This window comes from Crinia signifera, chromosome 2 (assembly GCF_055691185.1).
Source record: "Crinia signifera chromosome 2, ASM5569118v1, whole genome shotgun sequence".
NCBI classification, from domain to species: Eukaryota; Metazoa; Chordata; class Amphibia; order Anura; family Myobatrachidae; genus Crinia; species Crinia signifera.
The window spans coordinates 127396472-127409225 of record NC_139218.1 but is presented as its reverse complement, the minus strand read 5'-3'; the positions used below and the strand labels follow the sequence as shown (position 1 = coordinate 127409225).

Here is a 12754-nt window from a genome sequence, read left to right as displayed (position 1 = left end):
TTGTGCCAATTGCATAGGAACAGGACAATAAAGTTAGACTGCATGAGCCCAAAGAAAAACGGATATAAGGGGGACCAGAGGGACCTTGAAGCAACGGTTCCCAGAGAGAGAGAGAGGGAGAAGGAGGTTGATACAGAGCTCCGGAGCGGAGACTGGTGACGCAGAAGAAATTACCTGTACGCTTAGTTCCCGGTCTATCTCCTGCTGCACTCCGGTGACCGGCGCGGGAAGCTGTAGCGCTGGTCCACCCGGAAGGAGTGACGCCATTGCGGGCGGTCCTGGAGGCGGCGGTAGAGATGGAGCAGGCGGAGTCCGGGGGGACGGCCTGATATGATCCGGTGAGCAGCCATTGGAGCGGAGGAGCAGGGCGGAGTAGAGGCACGGCTAACCTTCCCGGTGACAGAGAGTGATCAGCTGTTCACCCGGCCGTGAAGAAGGTACGCAACAGCTGCGAGGAGGTGCGGCCTGGTCCAGCGGCAGAGACAGATCAGCTGGTCATCCTGGTGCGTCGAGAGTGAGTAGCAGTGGGAATGTATTGAGGAGGTGTAGCCCAGGGACAAGCTGCGAGACAACAACTATGTGTTATGGTAGCAGAGCAGGCAGTGGGCATCACCTCTCTTGAAAGACAGCCTCCAGCCAGGGGATATAAACTTCCTTGAATCCTATCGTAAATGACAGCCCTTGGGATTAATGTCAAGTCAGTACCGAGATATAGTGCTTAACAGTGTGGACAGCGCAAGTGGGTGTACAGAAGGAGGATATACAGTACAGTGTTTACAGGCTAATGCCCAAACATAGTGGAGACAGGCTTCTGCATCGTCTTGGTCTCTTATGAAATATTCTTACATGTTATTGGCCCAGGAAGCGGTAGCACCAGAAACTTACCTGGACAAGTGTAATCAGCTGTAGTTACGCGCAGTCAGGAGAGGTCTCTGTGAAATAGAGATAAAGACAGCTAAGCATCACCTGCCAGCCGTGTTGAACTAAGGCTAGTCGTACTGTTTGCTTAAAAATGGATCACCAAGCAGCAACCTCTGTAAACTAAATGTAGATAGTAGCGTTGGCAGGAGAAAGTGGGCATTAACTCGGGACTGTCCGATCCTACGGCATAGCGTTTGTAATTGTCCATCATTTGCCTGTCAGATTGTTCTTATAAATAGTTATATTATAGTGAACTGATAGAGTGAGTTAGCCTAGAGTTAAGCCATTGTGCTATTGTTGATTGCCTCTCTGCGAAGAGGCGAGGATAGCTTTCCTTTGATAATCCTATGTACTAAAATAGAAATACAAAAGTGTTGGCGACAGTAGCCATAGATTATTCTAATCTGATAGGGCCTCTGTGGGCGATATATACTTAATATAATTGCAAGGCATATGTTTGTGTAATGTGAGATAACAAGTTAATTAATTTGATGACTATTGCAATGTTCTGTTAAACGGGAAATTATTCTTCATTGACCCGCATACCTGTACCTGAATCCTGAAGTTCATTATCTAGAAAAATTTACGTTTGTGTTTCTGCAATATATACAAAGAAATAAATGACCTGCAAATAAAGAAATACTTACCTATCTCGAATATCATCCGACTTATGTTCGTTGGAGCTATCGACATCACACCTAGATCCGGCCAGATCCCTACTCAGACCCAGGCATATCACATCTACAGAAGCAGCTTTTACTTGCAGTGTAAAAGGCAGTTGGACAAGCATTTGCGGACTACATGCAAAATAATTTTTCCTTAACGGCTTCAATGGTAATCCCAAGAATTTTCCGGGCTATGCCTTAATGCATTCTCGGGATTTCCAGTGTTTAGCACCGGGCAGCAGGGGCGAATTTAGGGTTCAGGCCGCCCCTAGGCACAACACTTTGCCGCTGCCCCCCCCCCCCCCATTTTGACATATTCATTGCTCAGGCTGAAGTTTGATTTTATATATATATATATATATATATAAAATCAAACTTCAGCCACAGCTGTACTAACCTTTTTTTTTTAATCTGTAGTGCAGTGGACTGGACTCGGGAGGGAGAGAGGCAGAGCGGGAGCCTGGAGCTGAGGCACACACACACTATGACGCCCACCCTGCACGCCCATTGACACAGCAGCCAATAGCGGCAGGGGGTCAGTGGCTCAGCTCAGCATCAGCACGCTGAGCTGAATCTCATGTACCGGACCAGATAGGGACCATCGCCGCGGCTGTACAGCACAACAATCACACGAGTGCAGCTGCAGCATGCCGTCTCCAAGCGGGCAGTGGTGAGTGACAAACGGCGGCGCCGCCGATCATGACGTCACTCGCCGATGCCCACTCCGCTCGGCTATGCTGCTGCACTGCCAGCTCGGCCACCCAATGTTGCCCACTGCCGCCCATAAAATGTGCCGCCCCTAGGCCCGTGCCTCACGGGCCTAGTGGGAAATCCGGGCCTGCCGGGCAGGGCTGCTGAGTTCATCGCTGGCTTCAGCACTGCCCAGATCCCTCTCCTCTGCCTCACCTTGCCCCTCACTCCCCCCTCGGCTGTTGTACTACAGCCTGCGGCGTCGGCTTATGACAAGCCAGGTTGCCACATGCAGGGATGGGCAGCGGCTGATGGACAGTTCTGCGGCACTGCCCGGACCCGGGGACACAGTGGTGGGTTATTTTTTAGGGAGTGCTCCCGAGAACAAACTCGCCCTAAAAAACAAAATCACTGAAGGGGTTAATGGAAAAAAAACGTCACAACATTGGTAATCCTCCTACTGCAACATGGTGCAGAGGAATTCTGTCTTTTTATTTTTTTACTCACATGTCAGAATAACCTAACATTCATCATTATGGGTGTAACTTCCAGTGACAGTGGAGATGCCTGACTTCAGGCTCTAAGCCCTTAAGGGGCACACACAGGAGGAGGATCCAAAACGACTGCTGCTCTTCCATCTGAGCTCACCAGTGCACCCACAGTTAAGGGCCCCATACATCAGCAATCACAATTTATGGATTTTCAGATATAGGGATATTTTGGCCAGATAAAAGGATTTTACAATCTATCTGACTTTGCCCACACATTACAGATTTATTTCAGTGATCGGCAGATTTTTCCATCTAAAGATTGCATCTTCATATCTGGAAATTGCCCCAATCGATTGTCATTTCAGCTGTTCATAATGTAAATAGATGAAGAAGACGAATTGGGAATGCCCACACATATAAAAAAGATCTGCAGATAATACCAGATTATTAAGCATGTTTAAAAACCTGATTAAGCAATCGATTGGCGATTTTGATTGGGATTGCCAAAAGGGGGAGCCCACACATCTAAAATTAATTGTGGCAAACATCTCCATATCTGAAAATTGTCACAATTAATTGCTGATGTATGGGGCCCTTTACCCTGACCCGCCAGCCATTGTCACACAGAATAGCCGGCGCTATGGCAACTCACTGTGGGCTGTCTGAGTGCTATCTATATAATTCTGCACAATGTGAGTGCATGATACTCAGGAAAAGGTTTTACGGTAATCAATGAGTGTCCATTTAATGGCCCTATTGAGAAAGGATTAATAACATATTCAGGTAAACAAGTATTTCTGTTGGCTGGAGGTGAAATTGTCCTTGGTGATTCCTAGCAGCATTGACCCTCTTGGCAATATCTGTGGGACACTGCTTTGCTATTTTTCTTTAACTATCTCTGGAGAATTATCCGATGTATATTATTGTAGCACCATTATCATTTAAAAAAATTATCATACCGCATATTAACCCCTTCAGTGGCACTCCCGAGAATTTTCCAGGTTATGCTCCAGTGCTGCTGGGCAGCGATGCTAAGCAGAGTGCTGAGATCAGCGCTGTGCTCAGCTTTAGCGGCTGCCCGGCTCCTGCATGACCTTGTAACATCACACAGCCGGGTTGCCAGGGGGCAGGGCTAGGCAGAGACTGATGGACTGTTCATCGGCGCTGTCCGAACCCGAGGGATACAGTGATGGGGGATTTTTAGGGAGCGCTCCCCAGAAAAACTCGCCCAGTGGGGAGTGCTACCTAAAAAGCAACCCACCCTTGAAAGGGTTAAACATTAAGACACAAATCTGTAGTGATAGCTAAGGATCTCCACATTGTACTGTAAATACATGTTTCCAATGGTGGTTCTTTAGACCTGATTGCACAGCTGTGAATTCGCAGGCTGGACGACTATTGATAGGAAGTGCATCCTGTAATAAAATCCTGCTAATTTTTTGATCGCTGGCCATACTCAAGTTGATTGACAGGAGAGCGGCTCTTGTGGGTGGTAGTAGTAGTAGTAGTAGTATGTTTATTTATAAGGCACAACAAAGTGTCCGCAGCGCCGTACATAGCAAACAAACAACAAATTACAAGGTAATGTACAGGGTGTGTTGATAAAATACAGCATAAATAGGGGTATAGCTGGTAGAACTAAAATCAGCATCAGTTCTGGAGCACTGGTGAGGTAAAGAGGTAGGGTGAGTACGTGAGGAAGGAGGGCCCTACTCATAAGAGTTAACATATTATTTATTTATTAACAGTTTCTTATATAGCGCAGCATATTCCGTTGCGCTTTACATAGGGGACAGTGATACAACAAAACAGGGTATTTACAGACAGTCAAAATTTAGGAGGGCCCTGCTCGCAAGCTTACAATCTAAAAGGAGGTGGGTGGACGAATTAAAAACAATAGGATAAGTTGGAATGGACGGAGGGGTAGGGTAGGCAGGATAGGAGGAGCAAAAGAAGGTAGGAGGAGGAGGCATAGGCTAAATGGAAGAAGTGGGTTTTGAGGGAGCGCTTTAAGGAGGTAAGGGAATCAGAAAGCCTAATGGGTGGTGGGAGGATGTTCCAGTACAACAAAATATATAACGCTTCCCGAATTTGCGTGTCATTGTTGTGCAGGGGCCATGTTAATCTTCTCTGGATCATTCCAATTTTAGTATATGTGCAACCAGCCATTTTTCTGAGAGTGTCATGGAAAATGCAGACGTGCCTAGGCATTTCTGGGAAAGTTGAGTAAAGTCAGCTCCTGCCCCAATCTGATTGTTTCTATCACAGCCATCGAGTAAGTCCTGGGCTACGCATAGACTGCACACACTGGCATATTTGCCATATTTGATGTTAAGCAGCTCATGAATAGAGTTGCAGCTTATGCCCGCTAAGCAATTTTTCAGGCTTGCACAGAGATGGATTTCACTCTGGCAGGGTGGCGTATATCTGATGGCAGAGTTTTGCAATTTATCAAAGAAGCGATCAGGTCTGAATGGCATCTAGTCCTTGGTTGACAGTGTCCTGCATTTCTTACACAGTCACTCTGGTGGCAAACAACAGTGACACACAGAAAGAAGCCTGTCAGCAGAGAACAGTTTCACACAGACAAAGCAGGCTGGCAACAGAAATCACTAACACACACAATCACCCATGGCAGCCATCTTGTTGCTGCACCTTCATACGACTTTAACAAAATGACCCCCCCATGCTGCACTTACAAACTCATGTTTCTTTAGAAACTCAGAGTCATGCTTATTGAGAGCTGCCTCCTTTAAAGGCTTGTTGATTGTCTTATCTAGAATTTTCATACAGCTCAGAAGCCCCGAACCCAGAAGTGCCTTCGCTCCCAGAGTGCATCCTGCTGGTGGCACTGGTAACTGGTAGCTGCTGCTGGGCATGACAGAAGAGGCAGATCACTTGGGCAAAGCTACATGATGACTCCTCTGATCTATAAGTCAGTGATGCAAGGAGTCTGAAGTAACAGACAATTCAACTGATTTTTCGTACTCTTCAATCACTGGGGTGAGATGCACTAAGAATTGAAAAGTGATACAATGGAGAGTGATAAACCACCAACCAATCAGCTCATAACTGTCAGTTTTTAAACCCAGTCTGTGTCCTGGCAGTAAGGAGCTGATTGGCTGGTAGTTTATCACTTTTTATTTATCACTTTTCAAGCTTAGTACATCTGGCCCTGGCTGAAAGATTAGAGGAGTCTTTAGCCTGATAGTCAGGCCAATGGTCACAAAAAGATGTTTCAGCAATCACTTCACTGTATGCACCCCTTCCTGCATTTGCATTCCTATGGATCACAGCTTATCATATCCAATCCAAGTTGAATCAGGCCCCAAGTGCAAATTATATGTAAGTTAGCAGATAAACACTGCATACAGTATTTGAATCTGCTTTATACATGCAATTTGTAAAAGCTTCTGCATTTGTAAACACCTTAATTATTTATCAGCATTCGACTTTTGAAAATAGGGCATCAAATTTGTATTGCATATAAGGACGGACTTGATAGAGAAAAAATCTTTTAAATCAGTGTTGTTGGAACATTCAGTGTACTGCATCTGTCACCAATGTCTGTTGTTTCTAACATATTTCTCATCCACCCAAACATCAAATGGGCTTTAGTCAGCACAAAATGCCATATTCTTGTCTCCTAAGACAGGACACCCGGCATTCATGTTTGGCTTTCAGTTCTTTACCCTGACAGCTCCTGATGTGATATTCTCAGCTTGATGCTTCACAATTGGCTTGCTGCAGTCACAATGCATCATCTAAACAAATCTTTTGCCGCGGCACAATGATGGAAAGAAGATGTTGTCCAGAGCACTGACTTAACCTGTTCTGATGTCTATGAATATACAGTGTCAAATGAAATGCTAAAAAATGACAGAGAATACGAAAGCAAGCAGAACACAGAATAAGGAAAGTTTGTTATGAACACATTCATTCTTTCTACCTTGTTAAATTATGTTAGTTATTTTATCTCAAATAAACATTGTTTAAGATTGATGCAGAATTCAAGCTTTTATTGAAGATAAAAGTCCAGATGTACTGAGCTTCACAAATGACAAAATGGAGAGTGATTAACAACCAGCCAATCAGCTCCTGTCTGACATTTTTCAAACACAGTCTGTGACACGACAGGTAGGAGGAGACTGGCTGTTTATCACTCTCCATTTCCACCAGACACAGAAAGTAGCAGGTTTCCGCCCCCAAACGCTGGCTTCCTGTCAGTCAATGTACAGCCGTATTGCATTTATGATCCATGTGCATTTTCGGTCACTATTTGCCCTCATGCAGGCACGATGTGTACGGTGCGCATGCGCAGTTGTTCCATAATTGCATGATTTGCAAATGATCTGACTAGCGATCAACTCTGAATCAGCCCCGAAATGTGAAAAAAAATTGCCCTAATCTGCAACGTAATAGTTGAATACATTCCAGGGATGTAACAATCACTATTATAGGGACATAGCTTGCGAGAAAGAACGATTGTGAGATTAAAACTTTTAAAGTAAATTATGAGCGTAATTTAATAGGGGGCGATTTTTTTTGCAAAAACTGCAGTTTTCGGCCATTTTCCGAAAATCACATATTTTATAAGGTGCGATTTTCAGAAAAAATCTAAATTTTCCCCGCTATTTTGCACATTTTACAGGTGCGATTTATAGTTAAACTAAAAACCGCATCCAGATGTTTTCCCAAAAATCGCATCCAGATGTTTTCCAAGTCCCAAGATGTGGTTCTCCAAGTCCCAGCATGTGGGGGAGGCTTGCTGGGACTCATAGTTCCACGGTATAAGAGAATAGTTTTTCATCTAGTTTTTTACACAATCATCAGCTTGATGCCCACCGCCCAGGGGCATCGAGGACAGCCCTGGGCTTCAGCATGGGCAGGTAAGTTCTGGAGGGGGGACACCTTCTTTGGCGGGGTCCCCAATCCCCCAGGACCCCGGCCCATGCTGACCATTCAGGGGGATGAATGCTTTAGCCGGGGGGACTTGTATAAAAAGTCTCCCCCCAACTGCGGCATTACCCTGCTGGCTGGTTGGGCCCGGTGCTGGTTCTTGAAATACGGGGGACCCCTAGTCATTTTGTCCACCGTATTTTGGGAACCAGGACCAGCCCTTGAGCCTGGTGCTGGTTTTATAAAATCCAGGGAACCCCAACTTGTTTGTTCCTGTGATTTTATGAAACCAGGACCAGCTCTTTCAGCCAATTTGTGTGTGATTTTATTGACATAATTGAGTACAAAGAATTTGCCATGCAAATAAATAAATCTTATCATTTGCGATTTTTTTTTGAGGGAGGGGGGGAATAACTAATAAAACAAAATGCTTATACACTGGAGAAAATGGCAAGACTCCATTGGATGTTGATGCCCTTGGCGTGGAGCTCCCGCAGGTAGCCCTGCTATCGGTGTCACTTAAATTACAGTAGACACAAGAACTGTACAAGAAATAATTGCATCATATTAATGAAGCAGTCATGATTTTGTGTTTGGCTGAATAAGAGTTTCTTTGAAGGACATGTATTTTTAGCCACTTTACTACAGACTTTTACAGAATGCCATGTAGTCATTTAGAAAACCAATGAAATTTTGAGAGAGGGGTGTTACATTTGGCAAATTGGAGAATACATAAGATAATGAAGCTCACATCACCTACATACTATACACACTCACAACCACAACATGACTAACTTTTGCCAGCCTGGAATCATCTGTGTACTATACAAATACCCATAAAGAATTAATAAACAAGAATATCAGATAGTAGAAAAGGAAAACATATTTATTTACCATTATTAACATCTGCAGGAGAATCGTTTGTCTCTTCCAATGTTCGCTCATTTATTGACTATGCCTCTTACAGTTTGATCATCAATAGATGGACCCACTTCTTCATCCAATGACAGCTCCTCTGCTGGCCAGATGTTCTCTTCTTTAACTTGACCCTTCTACTATTGGGCCTGAGCAATTAGGTTTTATGTAAAATGCTCAATGGAGTGATAGTAGTTTTTATATGCAAAAACTAATAGCAACAGAGATGTAAGGCTAAATGATGTTCAATTGTCTAAATTCAGATACAGAGAAATTGTTGCGCTTCACTTTGATAGCAGTATCAGAAAGTCCCAGGATGATAAATATACAGCAAGAAGTGCAGAGCCTGCAATGTGAGTGCAGTTGATGACTGAAGAGAGGAGATGTAGCTGTTCTCACCCCTGTGCTGTGGACTTCAGTCATAAAGGTGTTCAACAGTGGCTTAGGATAAATTGTGTCTCTGGTCATAAAGCTCCATATATGATAGGCAAAGCAGTTATCCAATTGTCCAAGAGTGCATACCCTTGTTCCATTCCATTTAGGATTTATTAAAGGGGCGTTTAGGAGATGTCAAAACAAATGTATGGGCAATCCTGCAGCTGAAGTATCTTCTATTAGGAATCTGGTTGACTGGTAATCACAATACAGCATAATGGACTGAAAGAAGAGGGGATGCAGTTACAATCCCCGCGGTCGGGATCCCGACGCCGGAATCCCGACCGCCGAAATGCCGACACATTCTCCCTCTGTGGGTGTCCACGACACCCCTGGAGGGAGAATAAATTAGTGTGCTGAGCGTAGCGAGGCACCGGGCCCGCTGCGTGGCGAGCCCGCAAGGGGGGGTGATCCAGGTCCCCCCCTTGTCGGCATTTCGGCTGTCGGGATTCCGGCGTCGGGATTCTGAACGCTGGGACCCCGACCGCCGGGATTCAATACTGAATCCAAGAAGAGCTAGGTAATGAGATTGGTCTCGACTGGATAGCCCAGTCAGCACAGCAATCGTTTAATGAAAGGAGCAGGAGCTAAATAGGACAGAGTCCTAGGACCAAGGGTGAAGGGTGAAGGATGGTCATCTGATGCATATTTTAAAAAGCTGCACACTTGGATGCAGTGAAACGCATCAGTTGACCATCCTTCACCCTCGCCCCTTGGTCCTAGGACTTGTTTATCACTACAAACTGTGACCGAACCAGCTCCATCACATTTGCTCTTTCCAGTAGCCTGTGGATTCTACACCCCATCCTTCTCCAAAGCTGACCTTGATTATTGGGTGAATACCATAATATTTTATAATTATTTGTGTATTTTATTAAATATTTGTATTAAATATGTCCTTTATTTTATTTTATTGGAATGTTGACTAATGTGTTACACATGTAGCACAGTTACACCTTTATTTTCTCTATACAATCTACCTGTAACTCATGCATTACTAACAATCTAGACTCTTTCAAGGCAGTTTCCTCGAAATCTATGAAAATAAGGGACTGCTGTCTCTTCACTGCGTCTGTGTCTTCATCTGTGTCTCAAATCACCATCCTTCATTGAAAATACGTTGACAAAATATTTTGTTAAAAAAAATGAAGTCATCTGTCATCCAGGTGACCTTTTGCAGCAATCGGCTTATTGGAAAAATTCTTGGTAAACCCTATAGCAACTGTAAGTAATAATTGAACAAAACAATATATGTATATATATATATATATATATATATATATATATATATATATATATATATATATATTATTTGCTAACTAAAACATACATAGTTGGTAATGAACATGCATTTTAAAAATGTTATGTCTAGAGAACATAGCAATGTTTATGTTTTAAGTGTTGGGTGCTCAAAACATTAACAGAGAGCAGCCATTTCTGGATTATAAAGCTGCAGTGTCTACGTAGACAGTTAATAGGTCGACACCATATGGTCAACCTACATTAGGCTGACGGGTACAAAAGGTTGACCACTTCAAAAGGTCATCAAATGAAATGGTGAGAGCTTTTAAGTTCTGCAGGTACAAAATATACATGTTCACGGCATCAGGCCCATGATAATACTAGAAAGGTTATTAACCTGATACACATTATTAATTCCAGCAAAATCCCTGCAATAATGCTTTCCCTAGATGCCGAGAAGGCCTTTGACAGGATTAGTTGGCCCTTTATGATAGAGACTTTGCGTAATTTTGGTTTTGATGGTCCCTTTTAACAGGGTGTATTAGCTCTGTATTCAGTCACGTCTGCCAAAATTGTGGTCAATGGTGTGGTTTCAGACTCCTTCCCAATAACTAATGGCACAAGGCAGGGGTGCCCTTTATTTCCACTGATCTTAGCTCTGACTATTTAACCCCTGGCTGCTTACATTCGTCAGTCCAGGATGGTAAAAGGGATACTAGTCGGCCCGAAGGATTATAAAATCTCGTTGTTTGTGGATGACGTATTACTTACCTTATCTACACCCCAAACATCACTTCCTAACCTATTTGATTTCCTCAAAATATATGGTAATTTATCAGGTTATAGGGTTAATCATACAAAAACAGAGGCACTACTTTTTTACATGACTCATGAACATTTACATCCTCTTAAAGCAAAATATAACTTTGCATGGAAATTGGATAAAATAAAATACCTTGGAATATTCATTGCTAGTACTGATAATTCTTTATCTAATGCCAATTTCACTAGAAATCTCTCTTCTATAAAACTAGATCTACACAAGTGGCAAACTTATTATATATCCTGGTTTGGCAGAATAGTTGCACTTAATATGATCATTATTCCATGCCTTCTCTACCTATTTCAAACGCTCCATATTAATGTTCCAGACCAGGTCCTTTCCCAGCTTCATGAATGGTTTATAAAATTTGTCCTGAAGGGAAAAAATCCTAGAATTAGTTTTTTAACTTTATGTGGTGGCTACCTGTGGTGGCCGTGGATTTCCTGATATTAAGCTATATTATATGGTTACACATCTCAGTCAGGTGTTGGTCTGGTTTGCGTCTTCTTTTGGTCCGGGATGGGTTGACCTTGAGGTTACTTCCCGTCGAACTGTATCGCTCCCTCTTGTATTAATGCTTCCCCCAAAAAGCCGACCTCCAGAGGCCTCCGCCCACCCTGTAATTAATTTCTCCTGCTCAATATGGAATCAGGGGCTTAGAAAATTTAAGTTACTCTCTGCTCCTTCTCCCCTTACCCCACTATGGAAAAACCCTTCTTTAGTACTGGGGAAGTCCACCTCTCTTGCAGCAAAGTAGATTGCAAAAGGAATAATTTTTGCAGCAGATGTCCTCCAAGGGGGAATGTGTATGAGTCTAGGTGATCTGCAAGTAAATTATTATTTCCGGAATGGAACGCGTTCACATACAGTACCTTCAAATTAAACACTTTGTAGATTCCCTACACTTCCCCACCCAATCTCACTTAAAATCTCCATTGGAGCGTCTCTGTTTGGATGAAACCCTCATGAAGGGAATGATCTCTTCTTTTTATAATCTGATATTACATTCATCAGATCCCCCGGCACCCAATTTTGAGCATCAATGGGAGATAGATTTGGGAGATCCCCCGGAGGAAAATTCATGGTCCCTTATAAGAGAGAGATTATCTAAAAATTTTATTTCTACTCTGGTTAAAGAAAATGCCTATAAAATTTATTATCACTGGTACTTGGTACCTGTTAGACTAAATAGAATATATAGTTCTGCTTCGTCCCTATGCTGGAGAGGTTGTGGAGAGTCCTTCAACTTTTTACACATATGGTGGACATGCCCTAAAATTGTAGTTTATTGGGAAGAAGTGGCAAATTTGTTGGGCAACGTGTTACTTACTAAAATTGATAGTAGCATTTAGCTTAGGCAAATTTGTTGGGCAACGTGTTACTTACTAAAATTCATAGTAGCATAGCTTTTCTAGACCCTCTGTTAGAAAAACTAGCATCCCAGATACTTAGTGCTGCAAGGTGTCTAGTAGCCTCACACTGGAAAAACCTGCCCCCCCCCCCCCCCTTCCCCTCAAACATTGACAAATAAGATATGGTTTGTAGCTTCAATGGAGAAAATAACAGCTTTTCTACAAACCAAATCCATAAAATGTATTCAAATATCGCTTTGTGGCAGAAAAACCACTGACCATCTTGAGTCATGTCATCTAATTCTAAATTGAGACCTCTTC

General features: G+C 43.2%; 1 pseudogene; it reads right to left on the bottom strand.

The window, feature by feature from the left end:
* Positions 1-4834: 4834 nt before the first annotated feature.
* Positions 4835-4929, bottom strand: LOC146061806 (U6 spliceosomal RNA; annotated as a pseudogene).
* Positions 4930-12754: the final 7825 nt, after the last annotated feature.